The 24,513-nt window shown below is 35.7% G+C and overlaps 1 protein-coding gene across 1 annotated transcript in view; it reads left to right on the forward strand.

The window, feature by feature from the left end:
• Positions 1–24,513, forward strand: part of ZNF804A (zinc finger protein 804A) — a 320,414-nt gene that overhangs the window by 90,755 nt on the left and 205,146 nt on the right. The window lies entirely within an intron of this gene.

The raw sequence follows: 24,513 nt of genomic DNA on the forward strand, positions 1-24,513 counted from the left end.
TCTTCTGAGCTGTGTGACTGACAGGGTCTTGATGCTCTGGCCGGGTGTCAGGCCTGAGTCTCTGAGGTTGGAGACCAGAGTACAGGACATTAGTCCACCAGAGACCTCCTGGCCCCAGGTAATATCAAACAGTGATAGCTCTGCTAGAGATCTCCATCTCAATGCTAAAACCCAGCTCCACTCAACTACCAGCAAGCTACAGTGCTGGACACCTTATGCCAAACAACTAGCAAGACAGGAACACAATGTCACCCATTAGCAGAGGCTGCCTAAAATCATAATAATTCACAGACACCCCAAAACACCACTGGATGTGGTCAGCCCACCAAAAAGATAAGATCCAGCCTCATCCACCAGAACAGAGGCACCAGTCCCCTCCACCAGGAAGCCTACACAACCCACTGAACCAACCTTACCCACTGGGGGCAGACACCAAAAACAATGGGAACTACGAACCTGCAGCCTGGGAAAAGGAGACCCCAAACACAGTAAGTTAAGCAAAATGAGAAGACAGAGAGATACACAGCAGATGAAGGAGCAAGGTAAAAACCCACACAACAAATAAGAGGAAATAGGCAATCTACCTGAAAAAGAATTCAGAGTTATCATAGTTAAGATGATCCAAAATCTTGGAAATAGAATGGAGAAAATACAAGAAATGTTTAACAAGGACCTAGAAGAACTAAAGAGCAAACAAACAATTATGAACAACACAATAAATGAAATTAAAAATTCTCTGGAAGGAATCAATAGCAGAATAACTGAGGCAGAAGAAGGGATAAGTGACCTGGAAGATAAAATAGTGGAAATAGGGCTTCCTTGGTGGCACAGTGGTTGGGAGTCCGCCTGCCGATGCAGGGGACATGGGTTCGTGCCCCGGTCTGGGAAGATCCCACATGCCGCGGAGCGACTAGGCCCGTGAGCCATGGCCCCTGAGCCTGCGTGTCCGGAGCCTGTGCTCCGCAACGGGAGAGGCCACAGCAGTGAGGGGTCCGCATACTGAAAAAAAAAAAAAAAAAATAGTGGAAATAACTATCACAGAGCAGAATAAAGAAAAAAGAATGAAAAGAATTGAGGACAATCTCAGAGACTTCTGGGACAACATTAAATACATGAACATTCGAATTATAGGGGTCCCAGAAGAAGAAGAGGAAAAAAAGGGCCTGAGAAAATATTTGAAGAGATTATAGTTGAAAACTCCCTAATATGGGAAGGAAATAGTCAATGAAGTCCCAGAAGTGCAGAGAGTCCCATACAGGATAAATCCAAGGAGAAACACGCCAAGACACATATTAATCAAACTATCAAAAATTAAATACAAAGGAAAAATATTAAAAGCAGCAAGAGAACAATAACAAATAACATACAATGGAATACCCATAAGGTTAACAGCTGATCTTTCATCAGAAACTGCATGCCAGAAGGGAGTGGCAGTACATATTTAAAGTGATGAAAGGGAAAAACCTACAACCAAGATTACTCTACCCAGCAAGGATCTCATTCAGATTTGATGGAAAATTAAAACCTTTACAGACAAGCAAAAACTAAGGAATTCAACACCATCAAACCAGCTCTACAACAAATGCTAAAGGAACTTCTCTAGGCAGGAAACACAAGAAAAGGAAAAGACTTATAATAACAAACCCAAAACAATTAACAAAACGGTAATAGGAACATATATAGCGATAACTACCTTAAATGTAAATGGATTAAATACTCCAACCAAAAGACATAGACTGGCTGAATGGATACAAAAACAAGACCCATATATATGTTGTCTATAAGAGACCCACTTCAGACCTAGGGACACCTACAGACTGAAAGTGAGGGCCTGGAAAAAGATATTCCATGCAAATGCAAATCAAAAGAAAGCTGGAATAGCAATTCTCATATCCGACAAAGAAGGCTTTAAAATAAAGACTATTATAAGAGACAATGTAAGACACTACATAATGATCAAGGGATCAATCCAAGAAGAATATATAGCAATTATAAATATTTATGCATCCAACAGAAGAGCACCTCAATACATAAAGCAAATGCTGACAACCATGAAAGGGAAATTGACAGTAACACAGTAGTAGTAAGGGACTTTAACACTCCAGTTTCACCAATGGACAGATCATCCAAAATGAAAATAAATAAGGAAACACAAGTTTTAAATGATACATTAAACAAGATGGACTTAATTGATATTTATAGGACATTCAATCCAAAAACCACAGAATACACTTTCTTTTCAAGTGCTCATGGAACATTCTCCAGGATAGATCATATCGTGGGTCACAAATCAAGCCTTGGTAAATTTAAGAAACTGAAACCGTATCAAGTATCTTTTCTGACCACAACACTATAAGACTAGATATCAATTACACAAAAAAATATCTAAAAACTAGAAACACATGGAGGCTAAACAATGCACTAATAAATAACCAGGAGATCACTGAAGACATCAAAGAGGAAATAAAAAAATATCTAGAAACAGATTAAAATGAAAACACAAGAACACAAAGCCTATGGGGTGCAGCAAAAGCAGTTCTAAGATGAAAGTTGATAGCTATAAAATCCTACCACAAGTAACATCTCAAATAAACAACCTAACCTTACATCTAAAGCAATTAGAGAGAGAAGAACCAAAAAACACCAAAGTTATAGAAACATCCCAAATAAACAATCTAACCTTACATCTAAGGCAAATAGGGAAAGAAGAACAAAAAAAAAACCCCAAAGTTAGCTAAAGGAAAGAAATCATAAAGATCAGATCAGAAATAAATAAAAAACAAATGAAGGAAATGATAGCAAATATCAATAAACCTAAAAGCTGGTTCTATGAGAAGATAAACAAAATTGATAAACCATTAGCCAGACTTATCAAGTAAAAAAGGGAGAGAACTTAAATCAGTAGAATTAGAAATGAAAAAGGAGAACAAATGACACTGCAGAAATACAAAGGATCATGAGGGATTACTAAAAGCAACTATATGCCAATAAAATGGACAACCTAGAAGAAATGGACAAATTCTTAGAAAAGCACAACATTCTGAGACTGAGCCAGGAAAAACAGAAAATATAAACAGACCAATCACAAGCACTGAAATTGAGACTGTGATTAAAAATCTTCCAACAAACAAAAGCCCAGGACCAGATGGCTTTGCAGGCAAATTCAATCTAACATTTAGAGAAGAGCTAACACCTATCCTTCTCAAACTCTTCCAAAATATAGGAGAGGGAGGAACACTTCCAAACTCATTCTACGAAGCTACCATCATCACCTTGATACCAAATCCAGAAAAAGATGCCACAAAAAGAAAACTATAGGCCAAAATCACTGATGAATATAGATGAAAAATCCTGAAGAAAATGGTAGCAAGCAGAATCCAACAGTACATTAAAAGGATGATACACCATGATCAAGTGGGGTTTATCCCAGAAATGCAAGGATTCTTCAGCATACACAAATCAATCAATGTGATGAACCATATTAACAAGTTGAAGGATAAATACCATATGATCATCTCAATAGAGGCAGAAGAAGCCTTTGACAAAATTCAACACCCATTTATGATTAAAAACCATCCAGAAAGTAGGCATAGAGGGAAGCTACCTCAAAACAATAAACACCATATATGACAAACCCACAGCCAACATCGTTCTCAATGGTGAAAAACTGAAACCATTTCCACTAAGATCATGTACAAGACAAGGGGGCCCACTCTCACCACTATTATTCAATATAGTTTTGGAAGTTTTAGCCACAGTAATCAGAGAAGAAAAAAAATGAATCCAAATCAGAAAAGAAGAAGTAAAACTGTCACTGTTGCTGATGACATGATACTATACATAGAGAATCTTAAAGATGCTTCCAGAAAACTACTAGAGTTAATAATGAATTTGGTAAAGTAGCAGGATACAAAATTAATGCATGGAAATCTCCTGCATTCCTATTCAAAATGATGCAAAATCTGAAAGAGAAATTAAGGAAACACTCCCATTTATCACTGCAACATAATAAAATACCCAGTAATAAACCTACCTAAGGAGACAAAAGACTTGTATGCAGAAAACTATAAGACACTGATGAAAGAAATCAATGATGATGCAAGCAGATGGAGAGATATACCATGTTCTTGGATTGGAAGAATCAACATTGTGAAAATGACTATGCTACCGAAAGCAATCTACAGATTCAATGCAATCCCTATCAAACTACTAATGACATTTTTCACAGAACCAGAACAAAAAAATTCACAATTTGTATGGGAACACACACAACCCCAAATAGCCAAAGCAATCTTGAGAAAGAAAAACAGAGCAGGAGGAATCCTGACTTAAGACTATACTATAAAGCTACAGTAATCAAGACAGTATGGTAGTGGCACAAAAACAGAAATATAGATCAATGGAACAGGATAGAAAGCCCAGAGATAAACCCATGCACATGTGGTCACCTTATTTTTGATAGAGGAGGCAAAATGTACAATGAAGAAAAGACAGCCTCTTCAATAAATGGTGCTGGGAAACTGGACAGCTACATGTAAAAGAATGAAATTAGAACACTCCCTAACACCATACACACAAAAAACTCAAAATGGATTAAAAACCTAAATGTAAGGCCAGACAGTATAAAACTGTTAGATGAAAACATAGGCAGAACATTTCATCACATAAATCACAACAAGATCCTTTTTGACCCACCTCCTAGAGAAATGGAAATCAATAAATAAATGGGACCTAATGAAACTTAAAAGGTTGTGCATAGCAAAGGAAACCACAAACAAGATGAAAAGACAACCCTCAGAATGGGAGAGAATATTTGCAAATGAAACAACTGACAGAGGATTAATTTCTAAAATTTACAAGCAGCTTATGCAGCTCAATATCAAAAAAACAAATAACCCAATCCAAAAATGGGCAGAAGGCCTAAATAGACATTTCTCCAAAGAAGATATGCAAACTTCCAACAAACACATGAAAGGATTCTCAACATCACTAATCATCAGAGAAATGCAAATCAAAACTACAATGAGGTATCATCTCATACCGGTCAGAATGGCCATTATCAAAAAACCTACAAACAATAAATGCTGGAGAGATTGTGGAGAAAAGGGAACCCTTTTGCACTGTTGGTGGGAATGTAATTTAATGCAGCCACTATGGAGAACAGTATGGAGGTTCCTTAAAAAACTAAATATAGAACTACCATATGACCCTGCAATTCCACTACTGGGCATACACCCTGAGAAAACCATAATTCAAAAAGAGTCATGTACCACAATATTTATTGCAGCTCTATTTACAGTAGTCAGGACATAAAAGCAACCTAAGTGTCCATTGACAGATGAATGGATAAAGAAGATGTGGCACATATATACAATGGAATATTACTCAGGCATAAAAAGAAAGAAAATTGAGTAATTTGTAGTGAGGTGAATGGACCTAGAGTGTGTCATACAGAATGAAGTATGTCAGAAAGAGAAAAACAAATACTGTATGCTAACACACCTATATAGAATTTTTTAAAAAGATGGTTCTGAATAGCCTAGTGTCAGGATAGGAATAGACTCATACATAGAGAATGGACTTGACGATACAGGGAAGGGGAAGGGGCAGCTGGGATGAAATGAGATAGTATCATGGACATATATACAGTACCAAATTGTCAACTAGATAGCTAGTGGGAAGCAGCTGCATAGCACAGGGAGATCAGCTCAGTGCTTTGTGACCACCTGGAGGGGTGGGATAGGGAGGGTGGGAGGGTGGGAGACAGGCGCAAGAGGGAGAGGATATGGGGATATATGTATATATATAATTGATTCACTTTGTTATACAGCAGAAACTAACACACCATTGTAAAGCATTTATAATTCAATAAAGATATTTAAAAAATCAGTGGAAATAAGGAGATGTATAGATTTTCTAATTAATTACATAAAAAGTCATCAAGGAAAGCTTGATTATACAATGTGATTGCAATTACCTTTCTAGTCATCCATCAAACTATACATGCCTTGTAGTTTACTCATTCAGTTATAATCCTTGTATTGTGATTTATGAATAATTTGATAAACTACTCTTTAATGAGTTTAGATGAACTGGCAATAATCTGTTAAGATACAAGATTTACAATTGCTTTTTAGTAAAATATTTGTATTCAGAAGAGAAATTCTCATGATGGAAAAGTCTTATAATATTGCAGGCCACTGTGTGAAGTGTTACTCATATTATGCCAGAGAAAAGTTGTTAGCATGCCTCTAGTAATCAACAGATATTTACTGAGTGTCACCTTTGTGAAATAATTGTATAGTCCTCCCTTACCTAATCATCAGTTAAGGTTCAGTGGTTAGTAATGTTTTCACCAAAATTGACCATCTACTGAAACCGAATATCTCTCTGGAAACATGTCAGATTTACTGTGGGTGGTTTAGAAAAGTATCACTCTGCATTTTCTTCTGTATTTACTTCTATAACCATACGTGTTAAACTACATTGTGTAATCAGACATATAAAAACAGATTCTACCAAATCTTTGAAAATAATTCATGGAAATATATAATATCTATTTTGTATACCAAAAAAACCCTTAGTAATTTGTTAATGTAAGATACATTTAGTGAGTACAATCTTATAAGTAAGATATATTTAGTGAGAATAATTTGTTAAAGTAAGATGAATTTAGTGAGTTTCACTGTTTCTGTGTGATATTTAGGGCCTTTGTTAGTATCTACAGGTTTATGTCAAAGGACAGGAGGAGAGACATTCATTCTGATCTTTCAACTTGCTCAGCACAGATTCCTCAAAAGGATTGCCTATCTCTTTTTACCAGAAGTACCACTGTTCATAATAAACTGGGAAAAAAATGACCAATACTAGACTAAGCTAATGTACTACAGGATTCATGCTCCCTTTGTTCTGAGTTAATTGCCCTGAGATATAAAACTATATACAAAAAGATATATTCTAAATGTTAAGAGTTAAGGTACATAGCTAGATTGTATTTACTTTTACATTTTTATTTATGAAGTGTCTTCTCTATTTCTACAAATTAATTTACAAATGTGAGTCTACATATAAACATATGTAAATATAATCACAAACTTATACTTCTATGTGAAATATCTAGTGTTTCTAAAAACAAATTGCAATAATCTGATTTGGATATAACATTTACATGAACTTTCACTTTTAATCTGACTATGCTATTTTGAAACAGTACTTATTTTTGTCTCTTAACATAGGCTAAGGAGGTGTAACATAATTAAAGGCTGCATATTTCTATTTTATCAGTTATTTTATTTTCAACTTATTTTATTTTTCAGTATACATATTTTAATATTCTACTATAGATTTTGTGTAAGGGACTTGAGCATTAGGGAGAGTTTAGTATCCGCAGGGGCATGTCCCAGAACCAATTCCCCGCAAATTCCAAAGGATAACTATCTATCCAGGAATTGTAAGTGCAAGCATAGTTACCCCTATACTCTTGGAAAAGACAGTTGGAGGAAATAGAACAGAATAGAACTCAGGGGTTTCCCTGGTGGCGCAGTGGTTGAGATTCCACCTGCCAATGCAGGGGATGCGAGTTCATGCCCCGGTCAGGGAAGATCCCACATGCCGCGGAGTGGCTAGGCTCGTGAGCCATGGTCACTGAGCCTGCACGTCCGGAGCCTGTGCCCCGCAATGGGAGAAGCCACAACAGTGAGAGGCCTGCGTACTACAAAAAAAAAAAAAAAAAAAAAAAAAGAATAGAACTCAGAGAAATGATCCATGCTTTCTGATGAGAGAAACAGTGAGAAATCTTTTACAATTTCTTTATTAGATAACCTTGTGATACATGGGGCTCTCACTGCTGTGGCCTCTCCCGTTGCAGAGCACAGGCTCCGGACGCGCAGGCTCAGTGACCATGGCTCACGGGCCCAGCCGCTCCGCGGCACGTGGGATCCTCCCAGACCGGGGCACGAACCCGTGTCCCCTGCATCGGCAGGTGGACTCTCAACCACTGCGCCACCAGGGAAGCCCTCATTCTTTTCTTAAAATTCAAATTTATATGAGTCCTTTTGTTTTAATCTGATGACCTTACTTAAGAGACAGGGAGTAAAGAAAGATGGGGCAAGGGAAGGAGCTAAAGCAAAGGTGTGATGTCAGTTGGATCCAAACTTCAGCCTGAGTTTTTGGACAGTGCTGATTCTATAGGAGGTATGAATTACACTATGAAGTTGGTCCCATGCTGGGGCTGACCTTTTCTACCAGAATTGTTCACTTAGTGGCTGCAGTCTGTGTAGACAGAGGTGGGATTAGGGGGGAACTAACCTCCTGGATAGGTAACTCTCATTTCAACAAGGGCAGTTCTCCAGAGAAAGTGGTAACTTTGATTGGTTAGTGGTCAACAATCACATTAAATACAGACATGTGTATGGATTCAGGCATATATACCTACAAAAGTACCTCATCCTCCTTGCCATTAAAATACCTAGGTTAATCCTATCAAATGGAATTTGATCATCAAGAAAGCATAAGGAATGCCTTCTTATAGCAGACATCTAAGGCATCTCATAATTAAAAGGTGGATTTAGGCTTATTCCTGTTTTACATAGTATCATCTCTTTGTCTTTTAGGATCTTAATAGCTTTTACTCATAATTAAGACAGTTGCATCCTCTGCTGATTATTCTTACAAAACTTAGATTGCATGATTTGTTGAACAGAGTGAGATGACTAGTTTATTATCTGTTCCTAAGAGTTATACTCTCTAAATCAGTTGAAATTTGTATAAAACCCTATGTAAGAGTTCTAACTGGAGTAACCAATTACATTATAATATCTGTTGGGTTGTTATATTGCTACTGATGGAGAAAGTTCATCTCTGTACTACTTATATAATGTTAATTTCAAAGATATTTCAGCTTTTACCAGAATATGCTACATATATGGTTCTTCTGTGCCAAGTGACACCTGCCTGGTCAAAGGACAAAACAGTATCTAAGCTGCTAAAAACAGGTCAAAGAATACTTTACAACAAAGGCAAGATTGGGTTAAGAAAAGCAAAAGAAGACCAAATGAATTATGTTAGAAAATGATTGATTTCAAATGGTAGAAACAGGAAACAACATCAAGTTCAAGCTAAAATTGAAGCCTCAGGTACATAGAATCAAGTATGGAATCTAGAGGAAACAAAGTACACAGATGAGGGCAGATTAGAAATAAATTATGAAAGTGTAGGGTCATCATTGGGAGGTTTACACATGTCTGGGACTTACCTGTATTGAATTTCTGCAACTTGCTTCAATGGAACAGAACTTAAAGGGACGCCTGATTACATAGAAATTTGTTATAAAATGCTTAGTATTTCAGGAAATGCAATATCATTCATCATTCTTCCCATCAAAATAATACTTTTGTATTATTTAAATAAATCAAGTAACTGATCTGTTAAGTAGTTTGACAATATTAGTTTATTATAAAATTAACTTTTCTTCAAGAATTTGAACTATGAAAATGTGCAGGAAGAACTTTGCTTTTAGTTAATCACTCCAAGGCAACAATTATTAACCCCTTTTTACTCTCTTCCTGAATTCTTTCTGTCTATACTATTTTTACATAATTGTAATCAATTGGTGTATATAAAATTAAATATGCTGATTAAAACATCTGCTCTTCCTGATTATAAATAAATATTTGCTTATTGCAAGTAATATAACATAAACCTACAGAAACAAGCATAATGAAGAAATATAACCCAGAACCTAAAAATAACAACTATTGCTATTTTAATATTTCAGGTTGTTTATTATTATTCAAGATTTTAAAAATAAATAGTGAGTACAATAATTCAAAATCAACTTCATTTTTACAATGAAAAAATATTATGATCTCTGCATGTATGAAAGAGTGAACTGTATTTTAAATTCTGTTAAAATAAGTTTTATTTTTAAAATTCTAGCTATTATTTTTACAAGATAAAGAACTAAACAGCACATAGTATTGAGTTAAGAGGTCATTAAGAGAACCTATGAGATTTGTGAAGGGAATAATGAAGCTCAAGAAAACTGTTCTCTGTAACATGAAGAGTTGAGTCTCCCTCTGTATGTCTCACCTTTGTTTCTGTTCATGGACTCTGTATGAAACAAAAAATACAAATGAATTCTGAATTTGATATCCCAGATGATTAACAACCACTATTTATATTAAAAATGTTAGAAAATCAAAATATATTGCTAATTCTATAACTGTATATAATACACTAATGTATAAATGTAAGTTCAGTGTTAGAGCCACAGAATATCATCTGTAGGAGATGGTCTCATGGAAAAAACACTGATCAGAAACAGTAATTCAAAGAATTATTACTTACCAAATTGAGTGTCTAGTTCTTCTAAAGTTAAATAATTTGAGAAGTTATCATTAGAAAAATAACTCAAACACACATAAAAGATCATCAACATGCATTGTATTTCTACTATTTTAAAAATTAAATTTCCATTTGATTTATAGAATCTTATAATTTAAGAGCTAAAAAAGGGCTTAGAGATCATCTATCTAGTTCAGAGATTTTTAAACTATTCTTAGTAGAGCATACAGGTTTCACAAAAGAGACATCAGAGTATGATGTTGATATTTACTGAGTGTCTCTAGGTCCTCTTCTCCCACTTTAACCAAAGCACATCTACTTTGTAGCCCATATATATTGGACTTTTGCCTAGAATTTTATTTGGAAAAAAGAAAAGTTTTAGATGCTTTAATAAGGAGGTGAATATTTCTGATTTAATTTGAGCCTATTTTATGTTATATATGAGAAATCAATGGTCATTCCAGTCAAGTTCACACACTGGTTATTTCAAAACCAAAACTAAATCTTCCCAAAGTGCTAAGTTCTTTCAACTGCACTTCTTCACTGTGTGCACTTGAAGACCTGTCTTCTAAAAGTGCTAGGATAGTATTCTTCTCACTACATCAAAATAATGTATATGAAATATATTGTATCATTTGGGGTATGGAGAACAGGAACAATTCAGTCATTATAAAAAGTTAATATTCTTGTTGGAGATCTTCAAGATGGCAGAGGAGTCAGATGTGGAGGTCACCTTCCTCCCCACAAATACATCAGAAATACATCTACATGTGGAACAACTCCTACAGAACACATACTGAATGCTGGCAGAAGACCTCAGACTTCCCAAAAGGCAAGAAAATCCCCATGTACCTGGGTAGGTCAAAAGAAAAAAGAAAAAACAGAGACAAACAAATAGGGACAGGACCTGCACCTCTGGGAGGAAGCTGTGAAGGAGGAAAAGTTTCCACACACTAGGATGCCCCTTCACTGGTGGAGACAGGGGTTGGTGGTGGGGAAACCTCAGAGTCACAGAGGAGAGTGCAGTAACAGGGGTGCAGAGGGCAAAGCAGAGAGATTCCTGCACAGAGGATCGGTGCTGACCATCACTCACCAGCCTGAGACACTTGTCTGCTCACCTGCTGGGGCAGGGAGGGGGATGGGAGGTAAGGCTTGGGCTTTGGAGGTCAGACCCCAGGGAGAGGACTGGAGTTGGCTGCACGAAGACAGCCTGAAGGGGGCTAGTGCACACAGCTAGCCAAGAGGGATCCTGGGAAAAAGTCTGGACCTGCCAGAGAGGCAAGAGACCATTGTTTCAGGGTGCACAAGGAGAGGGTCTTCCTGTTCCATGTGTCCGTGGACAGCAGAGCACCACCTAAGTGAGCTCCAGAGATGGGCATGAGCTGTGGCTATCATCTCAGACCCCAGAGTTGGGCAGCTGCTGCTGCCACAAAGAATCCTGTGTGCAAGCACAGGTCACTACCCACACCCCTTCCAGGAGGCTGTGTAGCACAACATTGCCAGGGTCCCATGTTCCAGGGCCAACTTCCCCAGGAGAAAACAGGTGCACCTCAGGCTGTTGCAACATCAGGTTGGCCTCTGCCACTGCAGGCATGCTCCACATTCCAATTATGACTACTATACCCCTTCCTCTCCCCAGCCTGAGTGAGTAAGAGAGCCCTAATCAGCTGCTACTTTAACCCCCTCCTGTCTGGGCAGAGAAAAGCCAACTGAGTGTGGCCTACACACAGAGGTGGGGCCCAAACCAAAGCAGAACACCAGGAGCTTTCGAATAAAGAGGAGAAAGGGAAATCTCTATGTGCAGCCTCAGGAGCAAGGATTAAATCCCCCAATCAACTTGATAAACTCTGCATCTGAGGAATACCTGAATAGACAATGAATGTTCCCAAAATTGAGGCAGTGGACTTTGGGAGCAAATGTAGACGTGCAGTTTTGTTTTTGCATTTGATTTGTTTTTGGTTTTATATTTATCTTAGTTTAGCTTTTAGTGCGTGTTTTCATTGGTGGGTTTGTTCATCGGTTTGCTTGCTCTCTTTTTTTCTTTTTGCTCTTTTTGTGAGTGTCTGTGTGTATGTTTCTTTGTGTGATTTTGTCTGTTTAGGTTTCCTTTTACCATTTTTCTTAGGGTTCTGTCTGTCCGTTTTTCGTTTTGTTTTTTCTTTTTATGAGTGTGTGTGTATGTTTCCTTCTGTGATTTTGTCTGTTTAGTTTTGCTTTTACCATTTGTTTTGGGGTTCTGTCTGCTTTTTGTTGTTCTCGTTATTTTCTTCCTTTTCTTCCTTGCTGTGAAGCTGACAGGGTCCTGTTGCTCTGGGAGGGTGTTGGCCTGAACATCCAAGGTGTGAGAGCTGAGACCCGGACATTAGACCACCAGAGACCTCCTGGGCCCATGTGATATTAATCGGCGAGAGCTCTACCAGAGATCTCCGTCTCAACACTAAGACCCAGCTCCACCCATCGACCATCAAGTTCCAGTGCTGGACACCCCATGCCAATTAACTAGCAAGATGGGAACACAACTCCAGCCATTAGCAGAGAGGCTGCCTAAAGTCATACTAAGTTCACAGACACCCCAAAACACACCACCAGACATGGCCCTGCCCACCAGAGGGACAAGATCTAGCCCCACCCAACAGAATACAGGCACCAGTCCCTCCCACCAGGAAGCATACACAAGCCACTGACAAAGCTCACCTACTGGGGGCAGACACCAAAAATAAGAGGAACGACAAACCTGTAGCCTGTGAAATGGAGACCTCAAACACAGTAAGCTAAACAAAATCAGAAGACAGAAATATGCAGCATATGAAGGAGGAAGGTAAAAACCCACAAGACCTAACAAATGAAGAGGAAATAGGCAGTCCACCTGAAAAAAAGTTCAGAGTAATGATAGCAAAGATGATCCAAAACCTCAGAAATAGAATGGAGAAATACAAGAACGTTTAACAAGGACCTAGAAGAACTAGGAGCAAACAAACAAAGATGAACAACACAATAAATGAAATTAAAAATTCTCTAGAAGGAATCAATAGCAGAATAACTGAGGCAGAAGAACGGATAAGTGACCTGGAAGATAAAATAGTGGAAATAAATGATGCAGAGCAGAATAAAGAAAAAAGAAGGAAAAGAATTGAGGACAGTCTTAGAGACATCTGGGAAAACATTAAACACACCAACATTTGAATTATAGGGGTCCCAGAAGAGTAAGAGAAAAAGAAAGGGTCTAAGAAAATATTTGAGGAGATTATAGTTGAAAACTTCTCTAACATGGGAAAGGAAATAGTCAAGTCCAGGAAGTGCAGAGAGTCCCATACAGGATAAATCCAAGGAGAAACACTCCAAGACACATATTAATTAAACTATCAAAAATTAAATACAAAGAAAAAATATAAAAAGCAGCAAGGGAAAAGCAACAAATAACATACAAGGGAATCCCCATAAAGTTAACAATGGATGTTTCAGCAGAAACTGCAAGCCAGGAGGGAGTAGCCAGACATATTTAAAGTGATGAAAGGGAAAAACCTACAACCAAGTTTACCCAGCAAGGATCTCATTCAGATTTGACAGAGAAATCAGAAGATTTACAGACAAACAAAAGCTAAGAGAATTCAGCACAACAAAGAAGCTTTACAAATAATGCTAAGGGAAATTCTCTAGGCGGGAAACAGTAGAGAAGGAAAACACCTACAATCACAAATGCAAAACAATTTAAAACATGGCAATAGGAGCATACTTATCAACAATTACCTTAAATGTAAATGGATTAAATACTCCAACCAAAAGACACAAATTGGCTGAATGGATACAAAAACAAGACCCATGTATATTATTTCTACAAGAGACCCACTTCAGACCTAGGAACACATACAGACTGAAAATGAGGGGATGGAAAAAAATATTCCATGCTAATGGAAATAAAAAGAAAGCTGTAGTAGCAATTCTCCTATCTGAAAAAATACACTTTAAAATAAAGAGTATTACAAAAGACAAAGAAGGACAGTACATAATGATCAAGGGATCAATCTAGGAAGAAGATAAAACAACTGTAAATATTTATGCGCCCAACATAAGAGCACCTCAATATATAAGGCAAAAGCTAACAGCCATAAAAGGGGAAATAGACAGTAATAATAATAGTAGGGAATTTTAACACCTCACTTTCACCAATAGACAGATCATCCAAAATGAAAATAAATAAGGAAACAGAAGCTTTAAATGACACATTAGACCAGATGGATGTAATTGATATTTATAGGACATTCCATCGAAAAACAACAGAATACACTTTCTTCTCAAGTGCATGTGGAACATCTCCAGGATAGATCATATCTTGGGTCAGAAACCAAGCCTTAGTAAATTTAAGAAAATTGAAATCGTATGAAGTATCTTTTCCAACCACAATGCTATGAGACTAGATATCAATTACAGTAAAAAAAAAAAAAAAAAAAAAAAAAAAAAAAAAAAAAAAAAAAAAAAACTAAAAAATACAAACACATGGAGGCTAAACAATATATTACTAAATAACCAAGAGATCACTAAAGAAATCAAAGAGGAAATCAAAAAATACCTAGAAACAAATGGCAATGAAAACATGTTGACCCAAAACCTATGGGATGCAGCAAAAGCAGTTCTAAGAGGGAAGTTTATAGCAATACAATCCTACCTCAAGAAACAAGAAAAATCTCAAACAACCTAACTTTACAAGTAAAGCAATCAGAGAAAGAAGAATAAAAACCCCCAAAGTTAGCAGAAGGAAAGAAATCATAAAGATCAGATAAGAAATAATTGAAAAAGAAGTGAAGGAAAGAATAGCAAAGATCAATAAGATTAAAAGCTTGTTCTAATTTAAGAAAATAACAAAAATTGATAAACCATTAGCCAGACTCATCAAGAAAAAAAATGGAGAAGACTCAAATCAACAACATTAGAAGTGAAAAAGAAGTAACAACTGACACTATAGAAATACAAAGGATCATGAGAGACTACTACAAGCAACTATATGCCAATAAAATGGACAACCTGGAAGGAATGGACAAATTCTTAGAAAAGCACAATCTTCCAAGACAGAACCAGGAAGAAGTAGAAAATATGAACAGAACAATCACAAGCACTGAAATTGAAACTGTGATTAAAAATCTTCTAACAAACAAAAGCCCAGGAGCAAATGGCCTCACACTCAAATTCTATCAAACATTTAGAGAAGAGCTAACACCTATCCTTCTCAAACTCGTCCAAAATATAGCAGAGGGAGGAACACTACCAAACTCATTCTACAAGGCCACCATCACCCTGATACCAAAAGCCAACAAAGATGTCACAGAAAAGAAAGCTACAGGCTAATATCACTGATTAACATAGATGCAAAAATCCTCAAGAAAACACTAGCAAACAGAATCCAACAGCACATTAAAAGAATCATAAAGCATTATCAAGTAGGGCTTATCCCAGGAATGTGAAGATTCTTCAATAGATGCAAATCAATCCATGTGATACAGCATATTAACAAATTGAAGGATAAAAACCAGATGATTATTTCAATAGATGCAGAAAAGCTTTTGACAAAATTCAGCACCCATTTATGATAAAGTGGGCATAGAGGGAACCTACCTCAGCATAATAAAGGCCATAGATGAGAAACCCACAGCCAACATCATTCTCAATGGTGAAAAACTGAAGCCATTTCCACTAAGATCATGAACAATACAAGTTTGCTGACTCTCACCACTATTATTCAACATAGTTTTGGAAGTTTTAACCCTGGCAATCAGAGAAGAAAAAGAAATAAAAGGAATCCAAATTGGAAAGGAAGAACTAAAACTGTCAATGTTTGCAGATGACATGATACTATACATAGACAATCCTAAAGATACTACCAGAAAACTACTAGAGCTAATCAATGAATTTGGTAAAGTAGCAGGATACAAAATTAATGCACAGAAATCTCTTGCAGTCGTATACACTAATGATGAAAAATCTGAAAGACAAATTAAGGAAACACTCCCATTTACCATTTCAACAAAAAGAATAAAATACCTAGGAATAAACCTACCTAAGGAGACAAAAGACCTGTATGCAGAAAACTATAAGACACTGCTGAAAGTAATCAAAGATGATACAAACAGATGGATAGATATGCCATGTTCTTGGATTGGAAGAATCAACATTGTGAAAATGACTATATTACCCACAGAAATCTACAGATTCAATGTAATTGCTATCAAAGTATCAATGGCATTTTTCACAGAACTAGAACAAAAAATTTTACAATTTGTATGGAAACACATAAGACCCCAAATAGCCAAAGCAATCTTGAGAAAGAAAAATGGAGCTGGAGGAATCAGGCTCCCTGACTACAGATTATACTATAAAGCTATAGTATTCAAGACAGTATGGTACTAGCAGAAAAACAGAAATATAGATCAATGGAACAGGATAGAAATCCAGAGATAAACCCATGCACATATGGTCACCTTATCTTTGACAAAGGATGGAAGGATACATACACAATGGAGAAGACAGCCTCTTCAATAAGTGGTGCTGGGAAAACTGGATAGCTACATGTAAGAGAATGAAGGTAGAACATTCCCTAATGCCATACACAAAAATAAACTCAAAATGGATTAAAGACCTAAATGCAAGGCCAGACACCATTAAACTCTTAGAGGAAAACATAGGCAGAACACTCCATGACATAAACCACAGCAAGATCCTTTTGACTCACCTCCTAGAGAAATGGAAATAAAAACAAAAATAAACAAATGGGACCAAATGAAACTTAAAAGGTTTTGCACAGCAAAGGAAACCATAAACAATAAAAAAAGCCAACCCTCAGAGTGGGAGTAAATATTTGCAAATGAAGCAAGTGACAAAGAATTAATCTCCAAAATTTACAAGCAGCTCACGCCGCTCAATATCAAAAAACAAACAACCCAATCCAAAAATTAGTGGAAGACCTAAATTGACATTTCTCCAAAGAAGATATACATATTGCCAACAAACACGTGAAAGGATGCTCAACATCTCTAATCATCAGAGAAATGCAAATCAAAACCACAATGAGGTATCACCTCACACCAGTCAGAATGGCCATCATCAAAAAATCTACAAACAGTAAATGCTGGAGAAGGTGTGGAGAAAAGGGAACCCTCTTGCCCTTGCCCTTGGTGAGAATGTAAATTGCTACAGCCACTATGGAGAACTGTATGGAGGTTCGTTAAAAAACTAAAAATAGAACTACCATATGACCCAGCAATCTCACTTGGGCATATACCCTGAGAAAAGCATAATTCAAAAAGAGACATGCACCCCAGCGTTCATTCAACACTATTTACAATAGCCAGGGCATGGGAAGCAACCTAAGTGTCCATCGACAGATGAATGGATAAAGGATATGGCACATATATATAATGGAATATTACGAAGCCACAAAAAGCAATGAAATTGAGTTATTTGGAGTGAGGTGGATGGACCTAGAGTCTGTCATACAGAATGAAGTAAGTCAGAAAAAGAAAAACAAATACCCTCTGCTAACACATATATATGGAATCTAAAAAAAAAAAAAAAATGGTTCAGATGAACCTAGGGGCAGGACAGGAATAAAGATGCAGATATAGAGGAAGGACTTTAGGATATGGGGCGGGTGCAGAATGGGAAGCTGGGAGGAAGTGAGAGAGTAGCACTGACATATATACACTACCAAATGTAAAATAGATAGTGGGAAGCAGCTGCATAGCACAGGGAGATCAGCTCGGTGCTTTGTGACCACCTAGAGAGGTGGGATAGGGAGGGTGGGAGGGAGGCACAAGAGGGAGTGTATATGGGGATATATATATATATATATATATATATATATATATATATATATATATATATATATATATAGCGGATTCAATTGGTTATACAGCAGAAACTAACACAAAATTGTAATGCAATGATAGTCCAATAAAGATGTAAAAAAAATGTAATATTCTTTAAATTTTTACGTTAAATTTTAATCCTCAGAATTCATTTCTGTGGATTGGGACATTATAACCTTGATAACTTCTCCTTTCTAAAAAAAAAAATGTTTCAATCTAATTACTGAAACAGAAATATATCACTACTACCGTTTAAAACATATAATCACTCAGCAGCCTAAAAATAATATGTTTTTGGCTGAGTTAAACTGCCCTGCCAGAATCTTTGTACCTTCAACTGTTTTGTGAGGCAAGGATTAATTATAAAATAATCCTTTCTATCCTGTATCATTTAGGATGCTTTGCCCTGCAAATGGCAGGAAATGCTCATTTGAATTGGTTTAATCTATGAGGAAATTTATTACCACACATATAGAAATTGCAGAGATATGGTAGAATCTGAGGTTTATTAATTCAGCAGTTCAAGTATGTCTTGTATGACCCAAGATCTTTCCATTTCACTCTAGTACTCTCAGGGTTGATGACATTTTTTAAGACATTCAAGATGTCTGAAGAAGTTCTAGCATTATATTCCAGACCTAGGGATGTCCATAGATAGAGAGAGGGAAAAAATTTTAACTTCCTATGACTTTCTCATAGAATATATGAATGTTTTTATAGAGGCAATCCAGCTGACTTGCTATTATGTCTGATGGATTAGAGTTGGCTCACATGAATATTCTTGTACCAATCAATGGCAAGGAAGCTGAACTGAGCCAACTATGCCCTCTCTTGGGACTGCATATTGGTTTACTTTACCATGAAATGTGTAATTGTGTGCATGGCGCATGGGGGTAGCCACCTGGATAAAATTGGGAATCTATGACTAAAGAGGGAGCAGGAATGGATGATGATTAGGCAAATATCCATTTCCACTACCCAATGCTCACAACATATGGCTATGTGTATAATCAGCAATTATGAATGGTTACGAGATAGGACAAAGTAAAACTAATCTGAATTTGAATAGAGTTCTCAAATACCACTCTAAGCATTCCTACCCAAGCCTTCTCTAACCGTTTAAACCTTTGTTAGAAATCAGCTTAAAAATAACAGAACAGATTTGCATTGGTAATACTGACCTGAATACTTTCAATGAGTTAAATATTTAGGCTTCATGATGCTTAATGATGCATTGATTAGAGAGAAAAGTAAGTGCTGAATCCAAGTAACCAAATGACCTCAGGAAATTGGCATAGATAATGACCAAAGCCTTCGCCAAACTGCAGACTTTCCCTGTCTTTGAGGACTTGAAGGCTTGAGCCAGCTCTTATGTTACCATTACTTAAGTAGTGCTAGCAGGGAACCCCGTATGACACTGAGTGGCATGAGGAAAGCAAAAATGTAGTCCTGAAAATGAAGCTAATGTTGCCATGATCATACAAAATAATTTAACTGAGCAGATAGGATGAAAACAAGTAAGGTATAAAATAGACAATTTTAAGCAATGGTTGACAATATTTATTGAATCCTTATTGTGTGGTGCCAGGCAATATTTTAAGTGAACTAAAGTTCTGCAACAAATATAGAAGGCAGGTGCTGTTATTATTGTTGTCACCCTCATTTCATAGATGAGAAAACCAGTGAGTCATAGAAAGGATGGGAAAGTCATGTCTTTAGTAAGTAGCAGAGCTGGTAATACCACCCAAGCAACATGGCACCAGAGCCCATGTACTATTAAATTTTATGCTATCCTGCTAGTACTATAGCATCTTTTCTAATAGAGCTATAAGAGGGAAGAAATATATAACTTTAATATGAAAAACTGGCTTTATTGCTGAGAAGAAAAAGGCATTTATCAACTTACTTAAGAAAGGATTTGGCAAATTTTTAATATTTTATCATTCTAGAAGATATAAAATGAATGTATATAAACTATTTTAGTATATCATTTAAATAGTGACTTATTTTTCTGTTTGCAGTATAGTATGTGCTTATTTATATCACTGTGAAATCTTTTAAGACCATGTTGCTTCCATTCATTTCCAGATTACATAGTACTTAGAGAATCCGAAATGCATTTGGTGTAATTTCATAAGAATAACACCAGAATTCCAAAATCAAATTTACAAACTTATTTTAAATCTGGGTCAATTTTTTCTCCTAAAAATAATGTCCAACGTCTTTATTAGATGTACAATTGGCCTAATGAATAAAAAAGTGTTCTTAAATGCATGAATGACTGAATGAGTAAATAAATTTAACTTAATAGATTGGTAGAAATACTTCTGTCAGTCCTACATTTTCCTTGTACTACTGAAAAATATTTTCTGTACAAAAACTGATTTTCAGGATACTTGGAACTTATATAAGGCCATAAGCATTCCAAAGTTCTAGGCAGCCTATACAGTAACCTCTTGGTATTTGTAGGGCATTGGTTCCAGGACCCCCTGCAGATACCAAAATCTGAAAACACTCAAGTCACACATATAAAATGGCCTATTAAAAAATGGCATATTATTTGCATATAACCTATGCACATCCTTCTGTATACTTTAAATCATCTCTAGATTATTTTAATGCCTAATGCAAGGTAAATGCTATATAAATAGTTGTAAATACAATGAAAATGCTATGTAAATGGTTATAAATACTATGAAAATGCTATGTAAGCAGTAGTAAATACAATGAAAATGCTATGTAAATATATAGCTACTGGTGTGTGGCAGTTTCAAGTGTTGCTTTTTGGAACTTCTGGATTTTTTTTCTAGTATTTTTCATCTGCAATTTGTTGAATCTGCAGATGCAGAATCCCTTGGCTACAGAGAGCCACCTGTAACCAAAATAAAATATTAAGAATCATATGAAGTCCATTTTTAGGTGATAAAAGTTAAAGTGGTTAAAGTGGTTAAAGTGGTTGACAGCAAAATAATAACACACATTTGATATAGGCTTAAATCATGAAGACTTAAGAAATGACTTAAGAAATGACATCAGACTTAAGAAATGACATCAGAGTAGCCACAAGTTTCAGGCTTACCTCGTTATATTGTTCTTCCCTTTACTGCACTTTGTAGATACTACGTTTTTTACAAATTGAAGGTTTGTGGCAAGGCTGCATTGAGCAAGTCTATCGTGCCATTTTTCCAAAACCATTTGCTCACTTTCTGTCTCTGTGTCACGTTTCAGTAATTCTTGCAATATTTCAAACTTTATTTGCTGTGGTGATCTCTGATCAGTGATCTTTGGTGTTACTACAAGGACTATCTGAAGGCTCAGTTGATGGTTAGATTACTTTAATTAAGATATGTACATTTTTTAAGACAATGCTATTGCACACTTAACAGAGTACAGTATAGTGTAAACATAACTTTTATAGGCACTGGAAAACCAAAAAAAATTGTGATTTGCTTTATTATGATATTTGCTTTATTGCGGTGATCTGGAATTGAACCTGCAATATCTCTGAGGTCTGCCTGTAAATCCCTACAAAGGCAGCCTTAGATGACATACAGGCAACCTGAAGACAGCAAGTTCTGGAAAACAAAATCAATAAAAGACTGAACTGCCGTTGGAAATGTATTGGGAGTGAGAAGGGGTAAATTCTCACTTGACATGGGACATTGTCTGTACCAAATCAGAATTTCATGAGCAAAGAACCTGTAATTATCCTAAACAGTAGGTGAATATGTGTATGCATTGGAAAAGGACCCTTGGTCACTGTTTAAAAGGGAGATAATGAAGGGAATGTTTTCTCAGTGTATGTACTTTTATATTGGCATATATAATAAGGTAAAACAATGATTAAATCCTCCTAAAATTAACAGTTTTATAGTAAATAAAATACCATCAGTCACAAAAAAAGATAGTACAACAGAATATAGTCAAAGACATGCAGCATTTCTAGGGTAAAATTTTCGGGAATAACTAGAAATGTATAAGACAATATAGAAAAGCAACAGAGCCCTTTACATTCTGCTAAAATAAATGTTCTATTTCTCTCAATTACAAAACTTTTCCAAAATAATTTGAGTGTATGGTTTTTTTCCTTCAAATTATATTTTAGTTATTTTATATTGTTTCATGAAATCATTGGTAAGAGGGTAAGTTAACATCTAGCTTGATTCAAATGAGGTTAGCTACTTTGCCTGCCAGCCCTTTCAGTCATTTTATTACACCTTAGAAACATTTTATCTAAAGGGGAAAAAAAAGACTTAGTGCCACTGGATTTCTAGAATAATCAAGTGGCATTAGCAGCTTGATTTTCTGAGAAATCAGGTTCATTTTTTTCCTCCAATTTAATTCATAAAAATCTAAAGGCAAATGAAATATTATGAATTCATAGAACAGTCTCCCTGGGAAGATACTATTAGTGCAGAATTGCTAACCATGAACAAATTACTGCAATTAGAGTTACCTGAGTGGCATTATAAGGCCACTCTACCTCACTAAAGTTATTTGAACCCAGAATTTGTGTTCCTTACATTAACCTTAAGACTCTCTGAGTGAATAAAGAAAGATATTTAATGATTATTCATTTGATAAGGTGATTTGGTGTAAGAAGGAGTTCTTCAGTTTAGACTCTTGTAAATCTAGAGCAATTATAGGTCCTCTGGGAAATTCAACTACATTTCTATCTTTAAATAAGACCTATAAGGAAAATCACTCTTTATAAGCTAGTTGTAGAATAAAAACTGTGCTTTTAAAAAAGAATCTTGAATTCTTCGCTCTGATATGTCTGCAGAAATCCATATGTATCAATATATTTTAATTGTAATTAAGAATTGTATGGACCCTTAATCCATCATAATCTCCTTCAAGAGTTTTAGTCAAGTTTGATTTGATGAGATAATTGAAGTAAAACTGCTTAAAAGCTGTTACATAACATAAAAATATGAATTTATAGGCAAGAAACTGAAGTAGTCAGGAACAAATCAGAAGTACTGCAGAAATCAAGATATTTCTAGGCTCCAATGAGGATAAAAGGAGAGTGAGATCTCTCTAAAGTTCATACAATGCTCTCTATTTCTCTCTCTCTCTTTCCATCTATCCATCTATATATCTCTAAAGAGTTAAAGATAGATATAAATATTTAGTATTTAACTCATTTTAGCTAAACCTTCAACAATGAAATTTATACTGAACTAAAGTTAGTGCAGAATTACAAAAATCTTAGAGAAAACAGTAATTCTTTATAATACTTTAAAATTTCTTTCAAGAAATTCTTTAAAATTTAGATTATTATTTTAAAAATAATTTATCTTATGGTACTTGGTAGCTTCTCAAATTTAAGTCTTTGTAACTATCCTTAAAATTTGAAATTCTTAAGTAATAACTTAGATAAAGACCTAGAATCAATTTTCACCAAACTTTTCAGGAAGAATTGTACAAGAGATGACAGAGTTAGAATCAAAGAGTATCTCTAAAGACAATAACAGCAACAAAAAAAACCTCAGTATGGTAAATTTTAACAAGAATAAATATAATGTACAGTATTTTGCTTCAATAAATTAGTTTTATGACTTAGGCTATCATAAATTCAATTTAAATAAAGAGTATAATGTGTTGGATAAAAAATGGCTTTTTCCAATTAAAAAACATTACCAAAATTTATAGAAGGTAAAAAGTTAATAAATTTTGTACCTACTATATGTGAGACAGGTATATGTATATATGGCACCCCCTGCCCTTAATTAGCTTATAATCTATTGGAGGATATAAAGATATAATGATGATAACAGTGTAGTATGTCCATGACTGTGAAATAATCAGAGTCATAAGTAGAGAAGGCACACCTCACCCTGATTGGCAGCAACAAACAATACCTTTTGAGCGTGAAAACACCTAAACTGTATTTTAATAGTGTTTCTTGGCTGCATGATAAGATATATGGAAGAGATAAATGGGAGCTAAAGTTGGGAAAGTAGAGAGGTCATTGATCATCAGAATCCCGGTATGGGATGCTAAAGATGTTGGCCTTTATTCTGTGTGTGCTGAAAAAGCTGTTGTGATATTTAAGCTGTGGAATGACAAGTGTGTATTTTAGAAAGGTTACTTTAGAAACAGAATACAGTATAAAACAGAGTGTGGAGAGACACTAGGGTTTTTAAGGAGTCCAAAATGATAAGAGACTGCAAAAAAATGCTTACAACTTTAATGTATTCAAATATTTCATACTGTCATGTATCTGTGTGTTGTAATTTCACTTTTATTCATAGAAGAAAGTGCACCATGTTACTTTTGCTTCAAAGATCTAATCTAGACTGGTACTTTG

The sequence above is a fragment of the Kogia breviceps genome, chromosome 2 (assembly GCF_026419965.1).
Source record: "Kogia breviceps isolate mKogBre1 chromosome 2, mKogBre1 haplotype 1, whole genome shotgun sequence".
In the NCBI taxonomy this organism is placed as follows: Eukaryota; Metazoa; Chordata; class Mammalia; order Artiodactyla; family Physeteridae; genus Kogia; species Kogia breviceps.